The following is a 12,894-nucleotide window of genomic DNA, read 5'->3' as shown; positions in this document are numbered from 1 at the left end:
CACCATTTCCCATTCCAACAATGTCCACGGTGTCAGGCCCCGACTGTCCGAAATGTGATTTACATACGAAAAAACCCATCTGGGCCAACATATCCCGTGAGTGAACACTCAGAGAATTAATTCACGGCCGGCCGAGACAGTATTAAGTCAGACGGGAGGCGCGTTAAAAATACGACAGAGGGGCTGTTGACATCCTATCAATGCCAGACGTTTCACCTACAACCGGAATAAGATAAGGACCCAGTGCTGTAAATTGCATCGGATGGCACAAAGACTGTCGGAAGCCGACGGGCTTCGACAGTGGTGATCGTGTGATACAGGAAGGGGATCAATTTCGTTAGGTGGGCAAGGCACATCCTGAGCCACTCCTTTCGTATTGTTTCCTCGACTTCCTGGCCCGCCATCGGACGCAGATCTGAATTTGTACATTTTTCATAATGTCGTCGGGCATGGGTGCATCTATTATTTCTGAGTTGCATGTCAAAAAAAGTATACATTTTTATAAAATCACAGCTGTACTGAATTTGAATTTCATGGATAATACAAAATTTAAAAAAATCATAATTATTGCTTTTTTATATTCATTTTTCCCGTTTTATTCATTGCCGGTTGTGTTGATCGTTTTAGCTCAAATTAGAATCTTTGATATTTCGATTATATTACACTCTTATGTCTAATCTTTCCATAATTTTTTAACATTGGGTCCTCATAGTCTCTTTAGATTTTGGTTTGTAATCTGACTAGAAAATAACGAAATGGCTATATGTTTATATTTTTAATGTTAAGAGATGTCTCTTGAGATCTCCGGGTCCGCCCAGTTTCGTAGTTGGTAACAGAATCCTAAGAATATTCCATTGTTTATTCAGGTCTTATTGATAAAGTTTTAATACTTAACATTGTCGAATATTTGCCTATTAATTTTTGATCGCTGGGTGCGATTATACATGTATATTATATATGTATACTTATCAGAATTTTGACAAATCGCGTCCGCCTAGTCTCGTTACGTTTTCGTTTCAATCTGTCTGAATTATTACAATTTTTCTCATTGATTTTATATTAATATTATTGTAAATTTTTTGTCCATTTATTATTCAGGGTCTGTGATATATCTATATTCGGATAACCATTTTTTTGAAACATTGGGTCCGCTTTGTCTCGTTTTTCCGGCTAGTCACAAACAGTCTTCGGGATGTTTTAATATCTTATTGACTAATCTTTGTACGTTTCTTGTTATTGCGAAATTCAATTACTGCATTAAGACCAGTAAGAATTTACAATCATTGGGTCCGCTGGGCTTCGTTGTTTTTTTCATATCCTAATCCTTCAAAATTCAATGTTTAATGCTTTAAAACTTTGTCATTGTGCGATGCCTGTAAGTGATGAACCTATTAGGGTTTTAAATCACAGGAGTCGCCTAGGTTCGTTATGTTAACCCTTCGCAGCTTTAATCAAGCAATGAACCTTTCAAAATTCTGAAACATTGGGTCCGCCTAGTCTCGCGATGTTCGTTGCCAGCATGTTTCCGCCTAAGCTAATAGTTTCAAGTTCTTTGCCCGTGGGATTTTGAACGCCTGATATAATTAATTGATTCAATGGGTCCGCCTAGTCTCGTGATGTTCGTTGCCAGTATGTTTCCGCATCGGTATAGATATAGGTTCGGTAATAGTTTAATTCCACGACTATTTGGCACGCTATCACGCATTTATCAAAACGGCCAGAAATACTTTTTATCACATTATTACTGAAAAGTTAAAAAAAAAGTATGATTAGTGCTGCCGGTATTTAGACACATTGAGTCCGTCTAGTCTCGTCCAATTTAAGTTTGTATCTGAAATAATAATTGTGTAAATTTTTTTATACTTAATATTCTTAAATCTTTGCCTATTTGTTTATTACATATTTGGATAAGCAGCGAGTACACGATGTTTATGCCATGAACCTCCCATAATTTGTAAATATTGGGTCCGCTTAGTCTCGGTATTTTTAATTTGTTTCTGAAACTACAATTTTTAATTTTTTCATTGTTTTTATCAAAACGCGGTCAAGTTTTTGCCCATTATTTTATTATTTTGCATGCGTCATATAACAACAAGAATTATGAGTGACGGATCCGCTTAGTTTAGTCATGTCCCCTGCCAGGGGGGTTGATCTATTTGCTAGGAATAATTTTTCGATTTCATTGTTTCGTGTGCTCTCACGTAAGGTATTTGCCTGTAGTTTTAAATTAAGCTTTAAAAATATTTAAGAATAAATTAAGAGTGGATCTAAGTCACGATAGCTCAAGTGGTTAGAGCAGCGGCGTATTGAGCTGAAGGTCGTGGGTTCGAATCCCGCTGGTGACGCTAGATTTGTTATCTCACCCAAGACCGTAGATAAAAAGTATGATTTATTAAAATAATTAATATTATCAATTATGACTAGTAAATACATGTGGTTTAAATTAAGCAATGAACCACCAAATAATGGTCCGTTTATTCTCGTTGGCTTTTAACATAGTAATTTTCTGAATAATTACAATATATTGCCTATCTACTATTGCCAATTCTTTGTTCATTGATTTATTATTTTACACTCATGTGCAACCTATCAAAATTTGAACCAGAGGCTCGTTGTATTTATGTCTGTATCTGAAAGAATATGTTTAATGTTTTTATACTTATATTGTCATTCCTTCGCCCATTGTTTTATTATTGTTAAATTAAGGGAAAGCAGGATGTTCATGTAATGAACCTTCTAAAATTTAAAGGTGGGGTCTCGTTACATTTTTCTTTGTTATGAAACAATAATTATGAATTTGATTATTGTTTATATCCCGATATTGTCAAAATTTCGTACATTGCTTTATAATTTTTATACGTCATAATTTATACCAGAATGATTATTCAGAAATCATGAGATGCGGTCTGATGTGATGTAGGTTTCAGAAAAACATTTTCTTTATCGTGCCAACGTTTCGATCTTTAAATTCATATTCGTACTCGTAAGGTAGGGTTGAGATAGGAAGTTGATGTCCGAGTAGATCGAGGTCACGATGGCTCAAGTGGTAGAGCAGCGGCGTATCTAGCCGAAGATCGTGGGTTCGAATCCCGCTCGTGCCATTAACTTTTTTTCATCTCAACTAAAAACCTTAATTAATTGTAGTTTCGATCTTTGTTGAGATCATCTTAAGGGCTCAAAGTGTTTGTTTTCTGCGTAAGTGTGCCATTCTTCGTGTGGTGTTGAGAGTGCACAACTCAACTTTGAGCCCTGAAGATGATTTCAGTAAAGATCGAAACGTTGGCACGATAAAGAAAATGTTTTTCTGAAACCTACATCACACCAGACCGCATCTCACGATTTCTGAATAATCATCGACTAACGGTCAGTAATTACCACACATTTATACCAGAATTATGAATTATTGGGTCCTCCTAGGTTCATTACGTTCTTTGCTTGATGGGTTATTTCCCTTCGTAGATTTAAATTTGGATATTAAAGAATAATTATGGTATTGCTTTTTTTAACTCTGGTATTATTGCCACGTCTTTGTCTAATACTTTACAATTTTTCAATTGAGTAATTTTGAGATGAATGAAGCGTCAGAAATTTGAAACCTAATTTTGACAATTTTTGAGCCTCTGGTCCACCGAATGTTCTTTTTGAAGTCTTTCCTGTCTTTTTTAGCATTCAACTATGTTGAAAGAGCTCTGAGAAGAAAAAAAATCGCAAATCTTAAAGGTCTTTTTTCCGAGTGAAACTGAATAGGGTCGCGATTAGGATCGGGCCGGAAAATGCACGGTTTTTGCCTGCCCGAAATCCCCCTTGCCGTTTTCCTTGGAAACCCATCCGTTTCCATGGGCCGAAGTGCACATCTGTATACCTCAAGCCATTGTCAAGTAGACAATGTATTTACTCCCGGATCTCACAAAACCGTCATCTGCCGCCAGCTGCCATCGTTTGGCACAGAAGTAAACAAGGTCAGACGTAGGTAGTTACAGCTATTGGTGGCATGCGAAAATTTTTGCCGGAAAGCAATTAATTTGGACGCGGACCCCTCGACATCGGTGTTAGCAACTTCTTGTAAATGAAAACTGTTCATACATGACTGTAGTGACCTGGCAAATTCGGAATTGGTCGAACTTACGGGTTATACAATTTAACAGTTCGGAGAAAGTTCAATTAACTTAAATCATTCAAAACTAGACGTACTCAGTTATCCAAAATTCCGTCCATTCCATTATACAATCGTTTGTAAAAATGGTACTGCAAAGGTCAAAGATTTGACAATATTATGTTAGAAAATATCGCAAAGTAATACGTAACGAGATTTTGCGGACCCAATGTTTCAATATTCTGAAAACTACTGGCAAAGATTATATTATATTAAAATATATTAAACATCGCAATATTACACATATGTTTTGGTTTTAAGATACACAATTAACCCCATAACGAGAATCAACCCACCTGGCAAGGAACATAACGAAACTATGCGGACCCAACTAGTCATAATTCAGGTAGTTATATCACACATGCAAAATATAATGCAATAGACAAAAAGTGACTATATTACGACATGAGAAAAGACAAAATTTCATAAAAATTCTGTCAGACACGAATTAAAATGAAGCGAGACTTGGCGGACCCAGTGATTCAAAATTCTGGTACGCTCATCATTTCAAGATCACACGATCATTCGAGAGCAAAATAATAAAGCAAGGGTAAAAAAGGGGCAATGTTAGAATATAAAACAATAAGCAATCTAATATTTATTCTTTCAGGTAAAAATTAAAATGCAACAAGACTAAGCGGACACAATGTTTCAACATTATGGAAACCTCATATGGGCACAGATTGTACTACATTAAAATGGGAAAAAAAATTGCGATATTACACATATTTTTTTAGTTTTTAAGATGTACAATTAGCCCTAAAACGAGAATTGACCCACCTGGCAAGGAACATATCGAAACAATGCGGACCCAGCCATTACAATGTAGTTACAATTATAGAAATTTTCCTGAAGGATTTGGTAATATTAGGATATTAAAAAAGTTGCTAAGACTTTCCCTACTCGAGGAAAAAAAAACCAGAAGGACCCTTGGTTCAAATTTTTCTGACTGATTTAGAATAGTAGAAAAAGGTTTGACAGTATCATATAAAAATGGCCAATCTCAACGATAATGAGTAACCAACGTTTTAAAAATTTATGAAATGTTCATTTTTGTTTTTTAAATATTTTACGTAGTATGGGGCAAAAATATTCCAGGATGATTCAGATTAGGAATTGGCCAGAAATGGTTGAAAACCGGACGTCAGCGGCGGATTAAAAGGATGCGTAGAAGGTATAAACACACTGGAGTGAAATCTCAACAGATCGCATCATTGTGTACGATAAAAGCAGTACGGTCAAATATTTACATTCAGCTGATTCTGTAAAATCTCGATCGCCCAACGGCATCAGTGGCTTTAATATCTTAATGCTTCGTTGGCGCATTCGAGTTATAATTTTCTTCTTTTAAAAACTATGACTTAACCGTTCCGAATGAACACCGTGGAGAAAACATTCTGTTTATTCTGACTAGAAGGAGAAAAATATCGGATTCGATAATAGGTTTTTATTAAACAGGACGTTAAGCTTTTCTCACCGAGGCTTTTGATGGCCAGAGTATCATAGGCCTTGAAAGGAAAAAGTTAACGAGATAAGATTAGAGGTAGTAAAGGCGCGACGACTATCACCAAACGGTGCTTTCAATTATACGTCTCTACAATTTTCCATTTTGTGTATATGTACAACGTAGAGTAACACAACAATGAAGATGATTTTTTACAAATGAAATGCACACTAATGTCTAATGTCAATCCACTTATGTATGAAAATTCTAATAGCCATTGGAACAGAACGTGAATGAAAATCTTAATAACGATAATGACTAACGTGAATGAAAATTAGAACAAACGTCTATGGCCATCCTAATAGCTATTACAGTGAACTTATTATTAGGATCTTCATTAAGATTCTAATAACTGTTAGAACAGACGTAATGAAGAGCTTGATAGCCATTAGACTGAACATAAATGAAGATCCTAATAGCTACTTAGCTATTAGAATGTACGTGAATGAAGATCGTACAGCTATTAGGAGGAGGCGAATGAAGATCCTAATAGCAATTAGAATGCAAGTGAATGAAGGCACTAATAGCTATTAAAAAGAATAATAGCTATTGGAGTGAGCGCTAATGAAATTCATAACAGCTGTTATTATGGTCATAAATGAAGATACAATTAGCTTTAATATAAACGCGAATGAAGTCCTGAAACTATCAGAATGAACGTTAATGAAGATCCTAATAGCTATAAGAATCCAAGTGAATGAAGATCCTAATAGCTATTAAAACGAATAATAGCTATTAGAGTGAGCGCTAATGAAAATCATAACAGCTGTTATTATGGTCATAAATGAAGATACAATTAGCTTTAAGATAAACGCGAATGAAGTCCTAAAACTATCAGAATGAACGTTAATGAAGATCCTAATAGCTATAAGAATCCAAGTGAATGAAGATCCTAATAGCTATTAAAACGAATAATAGCTATTGGAGTGAGCGCTAATGAAATTCATAACAGCTGTTATTATGGTCATAAATGAAGATACAATTAGCTTTAATATAAACGCGAATGAAGTCCTGAAATTATCAGAATGAAAGTTAATGAAGATCCTAATAGCTATAAGAATCCAAGTGAATGAAGATCCTAATAGCTATTAAAACGAATAATAGCTATTAGAGTGAGCGCTAATGAAAATCATAACAGCTGTTATTAAGGTCGTGAATGAAGATAAAAACAGCTTTAAGATAAACGCGAATGAAGATCCTAAACATATCAGAATGTTCGTGAATGAAGATCCTACTTTAAATTAGAATGTAAGTGAATGAAGTTCCCAATAGCTATAAGAACTAACGCGAATGAAGATATTAATAGCTATCATACTATTATATAACGAACATGAATGAACATCTAGCTATTAGAGGGAATGCTAATGAAGATCCTAAAATGGACATAAATGAATATCATATTAGTTGTTGAATAAACGTGAGAGATGATCCGAATGCTATAGAACTGAAGTAAATGAAAATACTAGTATCGATTAGATCTAACTGAATGAAGGTCCCAAAGCCATAAGGATGAATACTAATGATGATGGCAATGGCTGTTAGAATGAACGTATATGAAGATCCTAATAACCATTTGAAAGAACGTGACTAATTTCCTAACAAACTCACATCTCATCGATGCTGTAAGTATAGATGTGAATGAAGATCCTAACCACCTAACATCCCGAGAACATCAGATTTTTTGCTGTGAATGATGATCTACCTATTTACCTATAACTATTATTGTTTGGAAAATATGTTAGCTGAATCATACAATAGTGTTATTAATTTTTGCTAGAAAACGGATTACTTGCGAAACTTTGTGGCTAGGTCAACAAAACGATGCACTTAACATCTTATTTTCAGATAATGATAATGAGAAGACCAAAAGCGTGTAACCAAATCGGGTCTGAAGTTAGGCAGATCGAAAATTACCAATGAGATGGAAAAAAATGAGTCAAATAAAACGATCAGTTTAAATTAGACAAACTTAATCAATTTCTTATGGTTTTAACTATGTGCTAGCGTTCATGATTTCTGAAATAACCATAGATGGAGTTTGGTAAGAAGTATATTGTTGTGAATTAAAGAGTAGTTTTTCTCTTTCCTGTTAAACCTTCTAGGTCCGACTGAACGAGTTCTAAGTCACCGGAGTACCAGATGTCCGCCGGTTCTCACCTGGGGCGACCACCTGCCTCCGGTACTCCCGCTCACCTATTAAAATGTTTCTACACGGAATATTTTTGTGCCGAGGGACATGCGTACAAGCAGTTTGCAATGAAACCGAACAAATCCAACGGTTGACATTTCATAAAACATATTTTATTTCCAATAATAAATAACGTATGAACAAAAGGGGACTTACGAATTAGTCTTCGGTCTCTGAATAACATTTGATGAGAAAATACAGCAGATTCTTCTGGTATTCTTCCGATGACAGATTTCTCCCTGGGGAAAGATATTCAGTCACATCCTGCTGCAGAAGATATTCATATCTTCTACCTGAGGCCAACCGGCGAAAGAAACGTGACTTAAAGGAGGAAACGTGCCTTAAAAGAGCCCGAGTATTAAGTCAAACAAAGACCGCCCTAGAGGGGATGTAAAATATTGAAAAATCCCAAAATAAAAATAAACAATGATCAAATTTTTCACTGTGTGTATATATTTTTTCTTTTGTCACAATGAAAGGATTTGCGATCCAAACCAAAATTTTGTTTGTGTCCATTTTAAGAATATTATATATACATACTCTCCTTTTCTCTCCCTTTTACCTCTCACACTCACTTTTGCTGTCACTAACACGTTTCATGACCGCCAGGGGAAAAAACTCTCTGTGATATAATCCAAGAAGGACTAAAAATCACAGAAGAATGGTGTAAAAGCGCTGGCTTAGGGATCAATCCCAACAAAACAACTATAGTCGTTTTCACACGGAAAAGGAAACTTGATCACATGAGGGAAATAATAGTCAATAACACTGTGATTGAAATCAAAAATGAAGTCAAATATCTGGGCATCACACCAGTTAAAACACTAACATTTAAGAAACACATCAGCTCAACCATCATGAAGGCGACACGAGCTTTGATGGTGTGCAGAAGAATGGCAGGAAGAAACTGGGGATGTAGGCCGGAAACCCTGTTATGGATGTACACCATGATAGTAAGACCTTTACTTACATACGGAGCTATAGCCTGGGCTGATAAAGCAGAACAAATAACCAAACTCACAAAAATACAGAGACTTGCATGAATCTGCATAACGGGAGCAATGAGAACATGTCCTACAATTAGCATAGAAAAAATACTAGGATTAATCCCCCTATATCACATGGTAGAAAGGACAGCGCAGAAAACCATCATCAACCTTATAAAAGAGAAACCTCCAACAGGAATAAAACTGAAATGGAGAGATAGCAACAAACTATGGAAAGACCATCCGTCACTCATGGCTCCAAGAGACGACATGAACAGGATGCTTGAATTTAACCAAAAATTCCAAATAAACCTGGGTACCAAAAAAGAATGGGAACGAGAGGAAAATACCTCCTTTAAAAATGGCACCATCCTCTGGTACACAGATGGATCTAGAACACAAGAAGGTACGGGGGCAGGAGTATTTGGACCTGGAACCAAATACTCAGAACCCATGGGAAAACACACCAGTATCTTCCAAGCTGAGAATCATCCAATTGAAAGATGTACCCAATTCAATCTAAGCAAAGGGTACAAAAACAAGAATATAGCCATCATGTCAGATAGCCAAGCAGCCATCAAAGCACTAAGCTCAAGTACCATTAGTTCAAGGATGGTGCTGAACTGCAAAACCAAATTAAACATATTAGGTATGCAGAATAAAGTCAGCCTCTGCCGGGTCCCAGGCCACATGGGAATAGAAGGCAACGAGAAAGCGGACACCCTTGCAAGGAAAGGGGCTGCCACACCGCTGATAGGACCCGAACCCTTCTGTGGAATAGGAATCCATACTATTAACGAATATCTCAGACAGAAGGACAAAAAGAAAATGAAGTAACAATGGAATTCACTCATTGGACATAGACAATCCAAGAATCTTCTAACCAATTTTGGCAAGAAAGAAATAACAGAATGTGTCAAAGGAAGCAGGAACAGACTGCGAATCCTAACAGGACACTGTAGATTAAATGGACACCTAAAGAAAATTGGAACAATCCAAGATGGCACATGTAGATTCTGCAAGGAGGCAGAAGAGACACCAACACATTTACTAACAAACTGCGGAGCTACATTAGCCCGCAGGAGGAAATGTTTTGAGATGTGACCATAGAGGAGGTTCAACCACTAAAACCGGGCCTATTAATCAAGTTTCTTGATGAAATAGGACTCACCGATGTGCTTTAGGCAGAGAACGGGGGATACAATAGCTCTTAAAGGGCGCAGTATACTATACCCTGCAATTATATCTACATCTACACTAACACGTTCTCTATCTGTATATCCTTATCTTTTCCCTCTTTCTTCTCTCTCTTTCTATCATCCATTCGCCCTCTCTATCTTTCTCTCTCTTTCTCCCATTCTTTCTCTTCTGTCTCTTTCTCCCTTTTATCTATCTGGATAAGATCTACACCATTCACTTCCATTCTTCTCATTATTTTCTTATCACTCACACGTCTATTCAATTTCCTCTCTTCTCGCTCACACATTCACCCAATCTCTCTTTCTCTTCTTATCATTATCTCTCTTTTTCTCACTTACTATCTCGCTTCTCTATCTGCCTATCTCTATCACTTTCTCGCCCTCCCTATCTTTCTCTCTCCTCATTTACTCTCTTAATCTCACTCAATCCCCTCTCTATCTCTCTCCCATTCACAACTCGCGCTTTCATTTTATACTTCTCAATCATTATCTTCTTATCACTACCGCCTCTTTTTCTTTCATGCTCTCTTTCCACTTCCTCTCTTCCTGGCCCTTTTCTTCTTCTAAGTTCTGTCTCGTCATTTTTATATTAATCTATGATTTAAGGGGGTAATAAAGGGCGGTACATATTTCCAAGAGACCTTACTGCGCACAGCTCACGTACAAAGACAGCGGTTGTGACTTATGAATTACCGAAACTAACAGGCTTGAAAATGATTTTTCCAGGCTTTTTATGGTTAAAACCATAAAATGTGATGGTTTTCGAAACAGCCTAGCGGACATTGAGTATTTAAAGTAAATTTAAACGTTATCTTGGGTTTAGTTTAGAATTGTTTTAATGAGTACTACCGGTTTGGTTTTGTGGGGAGGTTTTTCCCTTTGAAACCGGCCTGTACAATTCATTTTAATTGTGCCTTCGGAATTATGATGCACCCTGTATTCAAATATGGTTTATTTTGAACAAGAGTAACAAGGGGGTAAGACATCGTCCACTATTATATTTAAAATCACAACGTGTTCGACACCGAGGGTCCGGAAACTATTTCGCCTGAGTTAAAAATATATTGGCCTCTCAAAGACCACACGGAATGATAAATAGAGTAAATGACGAAATTACAAGGATACATGTTTAATTGATATGGTTTAATTGTGAGGGACATCATGAGCCAAGGAAAAACGTCACAAATTAAATGGTCAATAGTGACCAATGAAAATAGGACTTAAAACAAAAAAAAACGTAATCACCTATATAAAAAAACAAAAACAAAAAACAATATTACGCCTTAATTATTTTTAACTATATTTAAATTTAATTCATAACCATGCTACATGCGTAGAAAGTGCACAATGGCAATAATTACGACTTTAGAATAATGATACTTCTTTTTTAATAATCTTGTTGAAAACGTGCGATATATTTATGTTGTAATATTATTTTATTATTGATTCTTTAATGTTTTTAAGGGGGTTTGATTGAAAGGTTTAATATGTTGAGCACATGTGGAAAGGGAGGGTTTTTCAAACCTCAGGTCATCCTTATCCATATTTACAAATAATATATAATGACGTTTTTAATATTTTATTTTCAGATGCTGGGATAAACAGCGATTAAAGTACAGGCACGTTATAAGCATTAGTCATCTCGGTTGGCAATTGGTTTGTTTATAAATAAGCTTAAGAGTAGCGTGGGAAATGGTGGATAAGAGGGTCATAGGTTGTCGCCTTTTTTACATCCTAGAAGGGACTGGGAGTGCTTACGAAAAACTGGGTCAACAGACAAGATGTCAAAATACTGCGATGTAAAAATAATCACGTCTTCATTGTCTGCAGATGCTAATGCCCTCGGAGCCCGTCCAACAGACGGCAGACGTCATCAAAAACTGTTAGTAATCGTAGTTAGTCAAGCTTTTGGAAAATTTGTTCGACTTACTCGTTCACCGTCCGCTGGTAATTGTTCTATAGCAGCGGGTTTTTTTTGTGTGCGTAAATTTCAAAAAAAATTAAAAGAAGGCAATTTTCAAAAGGACCGTCACACATGCCACCGGACGTCTGAGCCGTCTTCACCCCCTCCAGATATTCACGGGACGAAGAGGACACGCATGCGCTCCCATTTGACAAGAATAAATTATAATTCACTAAAAGGCACTAAACGACAACTTCCTATCCCGGCGTAGAGCACTGGGAATAAAAGACAGGAACGAAAACCCACCCGCATCAACAGAGTCAAACTACATCTGTTCGGGGAGCAGCAATTCGGCAGAAGTCGATGATGCCACTCCTGCGTCTCTGGACGTCCTCCCTTCTACATGTACAGCTTTTTAGGACTACCCTTCTATAAAAACCAACTACGTTCCAAATTAGCTAATAAATCTTAACGATCTGGAATCCTTGGAAGGTCCGAAACTTCCTGCATACAAATAATTTGTACATCTATTGACTATAATCAAGATAATGGTGTGGAATTCAGTTAAATATTCCTTTTTTTTCTTTTGTCTTTCTTTAATTGGACCAATAAAAGAAAGAATAACTTTTAAACCGAATTAAGAAGGAATGCTTTCTACTAGTTTTATACAATATTGATGGCGTGTCCAATCACATGTTGACTGATTGTTCTGTCATTAACAATTTTCATTAAACAATAATCATTTACTCCTAAAATATTTGTTTCCAACAGTCGCATATTTATGTAGTCACAATGTGTCATAAAAAATCTCATGTCATATTTCATTACCCTCGGGGTTAATCTGGATAAGTCGAAGTTTAGCCAAATGTCCAGTCCTTCAGGCTGGGTAGACTGTGTATAAATGATTACATTGAGAAGGAAATTGTTTTCTTTTAAATGCAATGTGCCTTATCTAGAAAAG

General features: G+C 36.3%; 1 long non-coding RNA gene across 2 annotated transcripts in view; it reads right to left on the bottom strand.

Annotated features, from left to right (window-relative positions):
- LOC106666082 overlaps positions 1-12,059 on the bottom strand; it is a 58,387-nt gene extending 46,328 nt beyond the window's left edge. For both annotated transcript variants that reach the window (XR_001340380.2, XR_001340381.2), the window contains exon 1: positions 11,961-12,059. This is a non-coding gene — a long non-coding RNA (uncharacterized LOC106666082). The remainder of the gene's footprint in view (positions 1-11,960) is intronic.
- Positions 12,060-12,894: the final 835 nt, after the last annotated feature.

This window comes from Cimex lectularius, unplaced genomic scaffold, assembly GCF_000648675.2.
Source record: "Cimex lectularius strain Harlan isolate CLEC.00 unplaced genomic scaffold, Clec_2.1 scaffold5, whole genome shotgun sequence".
In the NCBI taxonomy this organism is placed as follows: domain Eukaryota; kingdom Metazoa; phylum Arthropoda; class Insecta; order Hemiptera; family Cimicidae; genus Cimex; species Cimex lectularius.
This window is presented reverse-complemented; position numbering and strand designations above follow the sequence as displayed.